Below are 9656 nucleotides of genomic sequence, written 5' to 3' on the forward strand. Positions count from 1 at the left end.
AGGAAGGACTTTTGCAGTTTCTTAAACAATTAGCAAAAGCTGAGACGAAAATTTATTGGAGGTGAAACTGGAACTTTCATAGAGCTTTGATACATATGAGACGGCAGCTTGTAAGAATCGAGACAGTACTTTCCTTTAATGGTGATGGTACTTTTCTGAAGCTGAAATGGTATACTTTTCTGAAGCTGAAATGGTATACTTTCCCTGGGGTTGAGATGGTACTTTTCCAGAGCTGAGTTGGTACTAACCTGGAACAAAAAATGACACATTGCAAGAGCTATTGCGTTACTTCCCAGGTGTTTAAATGTTACTGTACAACAACTAAAATGTGTCCTTCCAGCGGCTAATATGTAACTTTCCAGGGGCTTATATGTTACTTTACAGGAAGTAATAAGTTACTTTCCAGGAACTTAAATGTTTCTTTCCAGGAGCTGAGATGTTACTTTCCAAGAGCTAAGATGTTACTTTCCACGAGTTGAGATGTTACTTTCCAGGTACTTATGTGTTACTTTACAGCAAATAAGATGTTTTTTCCAGGAACTGATATGGTCATTTACAGCAGCAGAGATATTATTCTCCTCGAGCTGAGATAGTACTTTCCAGGAGCTAAGATGGTACTTTCCAGGCTCTAAGATGGCACTTTCCAGGAGCTAAGATGGCACTTTCCAGGATCTAAGATGTTACTTTCCAGGAGCTAAGATGGTACTTTCCAGGCTCTAAGATGGCACTTTCCAGGAGCTGAGATGGCACTCTCGATAATATTTTACCCCCCAATGCTGTTAAATATATTCCATGCAGATTCCTCGCCTAAGTCTTTGAGTTCAGTAAATTTACTTATCGTTTCTGTTTCATATGAAGGAAAACCCTCACTTTCAATCTGCATAATTCATTCAAGTTGACGTTTTCTATGTGAAAACTTTTGCACGATAAAGTTCAGTGTTACGAACAGTAGTGTTTCATCAACACTAGTCGTCTGAGAGTGTTGTCTGCCTGGTATTGTCGGGTGTTTCTCATACTTATATAAAAAAAGTTTCAAGGCAAAAAATGGTTTCTTGTTGTCATGGTTTGAAAACCTCTAAGGCTTGTTGAGATTCCATTACATCAGACCATCCACAATAGTTGCCTAACGCCCAAGTGCTTCACCTAGCCCTATTTAGTGCTAGGTGAACAGAGCCATCAGGTGAAAAGGAAACGAGTCGAAATATCTGGTCCTAACCGGGAATTGAACTCGGATCAAATATAACGAATTATTAATTAAATTTCCTATGATTATAAAGCTGTTTGCCCCCGTATCTCATGCAGATTTAACAAGGTCCTGGAAATTCCTGATCTCCCGCGTTACCGGGCTGGGTGAGGGGACGAGCCCAGTGTAATCTAATCATACAGGAGAATAGGTCGACCATATTCTGGTAGTTCAGTAGGTAGAGTGAATGTTCATCACCCCATCCTTCATGCATCACCCCATCCTTCATGCATCACCCCATCCTTCATGCATCACCCCATCCTTCATTCATCACCCCATGCTTCATTTATCACTCCATCCTTCATTTATCACCCCATTCCTTCATTCATCACCCCATCCTAAGCTTATTCATGTCTGACTGATAATTCCAGCGTCCAGATAGAGTACCCTGACTGACCTACGACACTCCCATACCCCAGAACTCACAAAGCATCTTGCCTCAAATCTTGGTACAGACAAATAAACAAAAAACGTTCTCTTTCATAGACATAAATTAGCCTCAAATCAGATTCATATGACCCTAGAATCCCACTCTGGTCATTTGTCAATTTCAGTTCATTTGTGATAAAAACAACAAGGGAAATGTATATAACAACTTAGTTACAACATTCATTCACATTTATATTTACAGCAGGTCTACTATTGAAATGTTATGTTCACTATTTCCTCTCATTATTTCAACAATATAAATCTACCGGAAATCAACTATATAAAGTTTCGGAAATCCACACACACTCAAAAATACACACACACACACACACACACACACACACACCACACACACACACACACACACACACACACACACACACACACACACCACACACACACACACACACACACACACACACACACACAATCTACCTGTTGATTGACGGTTGAGAGGCGGGACCAAAGAGCCAGAGCTCAACCCCCACAAGCACAACTAGGTGAGTACTAGGTGAGTACACACACACACACACACACACACACACACACACACACACACACACACACACACACACACACACACACACACCACACACACACACACACACACACACAAAATAATGGGAAGAGAAAGACGACAGAGGAAGAGGCGGTTTGGCACTGCTGGCGAAGAGAACCTGGATCTTTGAAGAGAGGTGTCAAACAACTACAGAGCCACCATTGTGGGATCCAATTCTTGCTGGGTTCACGAGCCAACAGCACAATTCTTCAGTCACAAATAGTACATTTCAATTACAAATAAATAGTAAATGCACACACATCCACTCAAGTATGACCCATTAAAATCCCATCACCCTCTCCGCCAGTATCCTCCCTTCTCCCCTCCTAGAAACATCCCCCAGCCTTCCCCACTCGATACCACCAAACTCCCCCAACACCAGACATTAACTCTCCATGATTTCCCCCCACCCTCACTCCCCAACACCCACACAGTTCTCTCTTCCCTGGGGTCTCCCCTCTGCCCTTCTCCAGTCATCAGCACACCCTATATTCCCCACACACCCCCACACACCCCACACATCCCCCCCCCACACACCCCTCAAACACCCACACACCCCCACACACCCCCAAACACACCCCACACACACACCCACACCCCCAAACACCCCCACACACCCCACACACACCACACACACACCCAAACACCCCCACACCCACACACACCTACACCCCCCCCACACACCCACACACACCCACACACACCCCCACATCCCCACACCCCACACACCACTTCTGAAGCATTCTCTGCCAAAGACCAGCCCATCAGACAGCCTCTTTGCATGCCTTTGAGCCTACACCCCTTCCCACCTCAGATGAAAGGCTCTCTCATGAGACACTAAGATCAATGATACTGGACAATGACTCTCAATGCTTGGTACACAAATGACGATGGAGTGCCGACTACGTCAGACGGTCTGCCAGAGAGACCAAGGGAGCCTGGACCAGGCACAGCTGCCAGAGTGGAGAAAAAACTAACACTAAGGGCAATAAGTGCCACATCCCACATGAAATATATATATAAAAAGAAGAAAAGAGGGGGCAAAGGAAGGGGAGGGGAATTCTGTGGAAATAAATGTTGGGGGGGAGGAAATGACAATGTAGGGGCAACAGGAACATGCAGCGAAAGTGGCAATGATCTTCATCCTTTACGAGAACAACACGAACTCCAGTACAGGAATTTTCCAGCAAGGTTAGGAAAAAAAAGTCGGTCATATGACGGTAAACTTACTAGTCATGTAGGAATTAATTCATGGAAGAATACATTGAAATCAATGAGTCCTCTAGAAGAGATATGGAGGAAAAATAGTTTAGAAACAATTATGGGGAACTAACTCAGTTTGCTTTCGTGGACACAGGATCAAGTTAAGGTGACATTCCAGATATGGAATATGAATTTCTCCTTGAAGATGAATAGCTGTTATGTTTCATCTCTTGGTTATGTGATGTCAAAATCTACTACTGCCTCCCTACTACAAATTCGGAGGAAGGGTGAAGAAAGATGACAGTAGCATTCAATAAAAGAACTGCCAAAAAGTTAGAGAATTCCTAGAAGAGTGTGAGAGAGAGTGAGAGGTCAGGAGAAAAATCTTACTCAGAAAAGATGGACTAAATACACACGAAAATGCCAGGAAACTGAGACTAAGTTTATGAGAAAAGCAGTAGAAGCCATGATGAGGATTCGAACCTGTTCTCTGGGAAAACTCCCAAACATACGCCCTAAACCACTCGGTCACTACATGCTCAAAAAGCAACACAATCAGGGATTCAAATAAATCAAGGTTTCGGTGGAAACCTCGAAGATTCAGTTGAATCCCCACCACCCATGTATCATCCTGTAAAATTGGGCAACCCAGGTGCTAGTCTCAAGCACCTGGGTTACAGCCTTAGACAGACAGACAGACAGACAGACAGACAGACAGACAGACAGACAGACAGACAGACAGACAGACAGACAGACACAAACAGACATCCTATTTAACAGATATAGATGGGAGATTAAACTTGCATATTAATTGAAGTCCCTTGTGGTATATCCCTATTTTCATAGTTTGATCATAAATGATTAAATAAGTAACCTAAATTAATTGTTCCTTTTAAATATACAATAGTTAAAAACAATAAAATGCATTTTTTTAAATGTTTCTAATGCCTAGCGATGCCGAGAGAACCCTCGAAAATATTACGATGACTTACAAGACAAACAAAAACACATGTTCTTCCCTGTGTTTGATGTACTTGTCTACGAGGCGGGATTTGAATTGTCCAGGACTGAATGTGTTGGTCAAACATCCACACCTGCAACAGTGAAGTAAATGAGTAAATTGCAGTCGTCTTTTTGCCTCATTTGCAACGTAACTTGTAGGGAATAAGGGAGATAAGAGAGAATCCGATGAATCTGATGATTCCGATGAATCTTATGGTGCACGACGTATTGCATAACGAAAGCTTATAATGACCGAACCACATATTAGAAAGGAAGAAAGGACGACGTTTCGGTCCAACCTGGACCATTATCAAGTCGGACACTATCACACACGACTTGATAATGGACCGAAACGGACCGAAACGTCGTCGTTTCATCATCTTGTGATGAGTGGTTTGGTCACCATATCTTCAACCACGTTATTATGACACGACGCCTGACACGTGTCATAATAACGAACAGGTCGACCATATTCTGACCTATGAACTACGTAGGCCTATGAACAACAGGACGGCTGGTGTACAATTTCTGTTCTACACGACATGCTGTGTCACGACTGCTGTTGCACATGTGCAATACAGTATAATTTATTACATCACAATAGCTCTCGCAAAATCTTATGTTGCATTGCATGCTGCGTGTTGCATTGCATGCTGCGTGTTGCATTGCATGCTGCGTGTTACATTGCATGCTGCGTGTTGCATTGCATGCTGCGTGTTGCATTGCATGCAGCGCATACTGCATCATAGAGACTAGCGAACAATTATTTTTCCCAGAAGGTCACACTGTCAGTCAGCATTTCTATACGAACGTTTAAAATTTCTCGGAAAAACAGTTAATTAAACCCAATACGAAACAAAATTCTGTCGTTTCGTGCCCTCAATATGACCAGTTTTAAAAATTTGGACCATTGTTAGTTTTTCTTTTGTACAAAACATCCGGCTGTGTTTTGTTCCATTAATAGTAGAGCTTACTAATAAAAAAAATATTATTTTTAACTAAATATTTTTCAACTCACACATGATGATAAATTAAAACAAGTTGGAGTGAAATTTTGGCTGAAGCAAATGTTGTTACGTAATATTGTTGTGAAGCAGGACGATTATAGGGTCATCAGCAGACGTTTCGACGCTCGTAAGAGGATCAGCAGACGTTTTGACGCTTGTGAGAGGATCAGCAGACATTTTGACGCTCGTGAGAGGATCAGCAGACGTTTTGACGCTCGTGAGAGGATCAGCAGACGTTTTGATGCTTGTGAGAGGATCAGCAGACGTTTTGACGCTCGTGAGAGGATCAGCAGTCGTTTTAACGCTCGTGAGAGGATCAGCAGACGTTTGACGCTCGTGAGAGGATCAGCAGACGTTTTGATGGTCGTGAGAGGATCAGCAGACGTTTTGATGGTCGTGAGAGGATCAGCAGACATTTTGACACTATATGTCAGAAGAGCGGCAGTGGCATGTAGAATTTATGGATGACCAGCAGACGGGATGAAGTTAGGATGATGAAAAGGGGTACAATCAACTTTAAACTGCTACAAGGTGTATAGAAGACCTTAAAATGATCAACAGGGGAATAGACAAGTTTAGGATGATGCAGTTGGGTGACAGACGACTTTAGGATGATCAAAAGTGGTATACTGCAGGACGATCATGACGGCAGGATGATCAACAGTAACAGGAAGGCCTCTACAAGCGCTGACCAAAAATGTACATTTTGAAGCATTAAATGGAGAACCTTTAATGGTAGATAACGTGGCGCTGGGAGGGCTCTTGCTTTGGTCAAGGGGCACTCCCCTGACCAAAGGGGCACTCCCCCTGACCAAAGGGGCACTCCCTTGACCAAAGGGGCACTCCCCTGACCAAAGGGGCACTCCCCTGACCAAAGGGGCACTCCCCTGACCAAAGGTGCACTCCCCTGACCAAAGGGGCACTCCCCTGACCAAAGGGGCACTCCCCCTGACCAAAGGGGCACTCCCCTTGACCAAAGGGGCACTCCCTTGATCAAAGGGGCACTCCCCCTGACCAAAGGGGCACTCCCCTGACCAAAGGGGCACTCCCCTGACCAAAGGGGCACTCCCCCTGACCAAAGGGGCACTCCCCTGGCCAAAGAGGCACTCCCCTGACCAAAGGGGCACTCCCTTGACCAAAGGGGCACTCCCCTGGCCTGTCTTGCATTCCCTGCATCCGGCAGGGGAGGCAAGAGAGGCAAGATATATTAGGGAACGGGTAGTTAGAGGAGCAGGAGAAGGCGTGAAGGGCGCATCTAGTGCTAATGGAGGGTAGGCGAGTCACATTATTCCTCTGTGTCTGGCTTTGCCTTTGTGTTAGTAAACTGTAAACTGTTGCGTTGTGTGTAAATGGGTTCTAAACTTATAAACTTAATGGGCTTGCAAGCGAGCATTAAACTTGTGTACGAGATGTGTGGCATCCCTTTACCTGCAGTCGTTCAAACAAAAGCGACTGTAGTCGAATTCCAGAGGCGCTCTATCCGCCCCCTTCCCTAGGGAGAGTGAAGTGGATGGAGCCAGAAGTGCTGAAGGTTACCTGTAGTTGTACGAACTGACTCACCTGACTCACCTGGAGTCATAAGAGGAGTCACAGTAACAACACCCTCACTCGTCACTGTGAGGGGGTTACTGTGACTCCTGCGTCTAGGCCTCTCTCTTATACTCACTCAAATTCGAGTTGTGGCACTTTGTTTGCAAGAGTACACTTGCCTGTGGTGGAGGAGGCTGAGTAACCCCCTAAACTAACCTTACCGCTATGTAGGTGTTGATGTGCACCTGGTCTCACTTTGGCCTTAAGTCCAATGCTATGCCATACGGCCAGGTATCTGACTTCCTAAGCAAACTCTTGCCATTAACATAAATAAATAGACCTCTCCCACGCATATTAAATGAATAGTCTTTCTCCCACAGTGGTAATTAATTAGAACCTCACAGAGAACTTAGTAGAGTTCTGCGTTTGGGGCGACTTCTGTACCATCGTGGCTGAGTCGGTTAAGGCAGGTGGCTGGGAATCACCAGAACGCGGGTTCGAGTCACTCCATTGCCTCCAGATGATTTTCATTGATATATTGGCACTCTGATTTCCTTGAAACATACTAGCTTATCTTATGCTCACTCGAAAGTCATTCCTGGGCTCTTGAGCACGTTATCACCTATCAACCAGCTCGAAATCTGTCACACTGGCTGATAGACACACCCCGACATGTAGTAGTATTCATTCCTTTGACCACACCAAAGGAGAAGCAAGTGGCCAAGTTCTGGATGTGGCGGATCATTCCGAGGGCGTCTCAATAAGCAAAAGGCATCGTAACTGACAACTCCAACCACTACAGTTTATCTGTTCATGTAAACTAGTATACTTTTCCTGGCATGATGGCAGGCAAGCTGTGTTTAAAGCAAGGCAGAGTATTACGTGCGTTACAAAGTGCAGATACAGTCATGTTAATTGACTACGGTTATTAAGTGAAGAGAGAATACATGTCATAAATGGTCTTGTCATTAATGATCTGTCACAAGAGCACGTCGAGCACAACAGCTACCACTGTGGTGGACACGACTCTTGGGGCCAGATTCACGAAAACACTTACGCAAACACTTACGAACCTGTACATCTTTTCTCAATCTTTGGCGGCTTTGTTTCCAATTATTAAACAGTTAATGAGCTCAGAAGCATCAGGAGGCTGTTTATAACTTAATGCTGATATATTAACACTATAACAACAGTTGAATGGGTAGTTTTCATGCTTATAAACTGTTTAATAAATGTAACTAAAGCCGTCAAATTTGAGGAAAGATGTACACGTTCGTAAGTGCTTGCGTAAGTGCTTTCGTGAATCTGGCCCTTGGCTCATTAGTGTGTAACCGCGGGTACCAACCAAGTCATTCCCTTCCCCCCCCATTCCTTAGACCCCTCACTCAGATCTTCCTCCTCCTCCTCCTTGGTACATCACTCATTACATTAATCTCTTCCGCCGTGCCGCCATAAATCATGACAAACCTGTCATAAGTTCTCATAAAAATATTGATAATGTACTCTTCCATTCCTTGCAGTTTTCTGATAGATGATGCCTTTCCTCGTATCATTTTTTTCAGCTCGTTAAATATCAACTTTCTAACATCAACCGGGTCATCAATTCTTGTTCCAATAAAGCGGAGTCTTCGACTTGCCAGCATTAAGTAGAGCTCGGGTAAGTGGAGCCTCATTAACGCTTCTTCCGTATTCCAAACTTGATTACTTTGTTATCTGCGCCTGTCTCAGGGCGTGAGCATGTCTTGAGATGCAGCTTCAGCATGCCTCGAGGTGCAGCTTCAGCATACGTCTATACAGCTTCAGCATGCCTCGACACACACACATTTTTCTATACTCTCCATTCCAGTGTTTACATTCTTGTTAAACTATTTGGTATAATATGCAAATTTTTAATTTACCATTTTCTTCATCAAGGAAACAATAGAGTTCATTAAGAGTGCTGTCTTCCTCCTCCCCCCTCCTCCTCCACCTCTTCCTCCTCCTCCCCCCCCCTCTTCCTCCTCCTCTTCCCCTCTTCTTCCTCCTACTTCACATCCACAACACGGCAACGCCAAAATAAAGCCACACCATTCAGATATTAGTCGATATAACCATGTGAAACATTACTCAGAGAATCCTGATTCACATGTCCCTCGTGCTGCAGTTAATTACCTCGATAATTGGTAGCAATGTTGGTGAACTTTTTTGTATCTTAGTTCTCTTTTTGCACCAGGGAAGTGTTCACGAGCTCCGTGTATCTTCAATGAAATTTATTCTGGAAATTCTGTATAATTTCCGATTTCTACTAAATATGGTGACAACAAAATGGCTCTCCGTTTCCATTTGGTAGGCAACATGGTCTCATATAGGCCACATGGTCTCATATAGGCCACATGGTCTCATATAGGCAACATGGTCTCATATAGGCCACATGGTCTCATATAGGCCACATGGTCTCACATAGGCAACATGGTATCATATAGGCAACATGGTCTCATATAGGCCACATGGTATCATATAGGCAACATGGTCTCACATAGGCCACATGGTATCATATAGGCCACATGGTCTCACATAGGCCACATGGTATCATATAGGCAACATGGTCTCATATAGGCAACATGGTATCATATAGGCCACATGGTATCATATAGGCCACATGGTCTCACATAGGCCACATGGTATCATATAGGCCACATGGTCT

The sequence above is a fragment of the Procambarus clarkii genome, chromosome 21 (genome assembly GCF_040958095.1).
Source record: "Procambarus clarkii isolate CNS0578487 chromosome 21, FALCON_Pclarkii_2.0, whole genome shotgun sequence".
NCBI classification, from domain to species: Eukaryota; Metazoa; Arthropoda; class Malacostraca; order Decapoda; family Cambaridae; genus Procambarus; species Procambarus clarkii.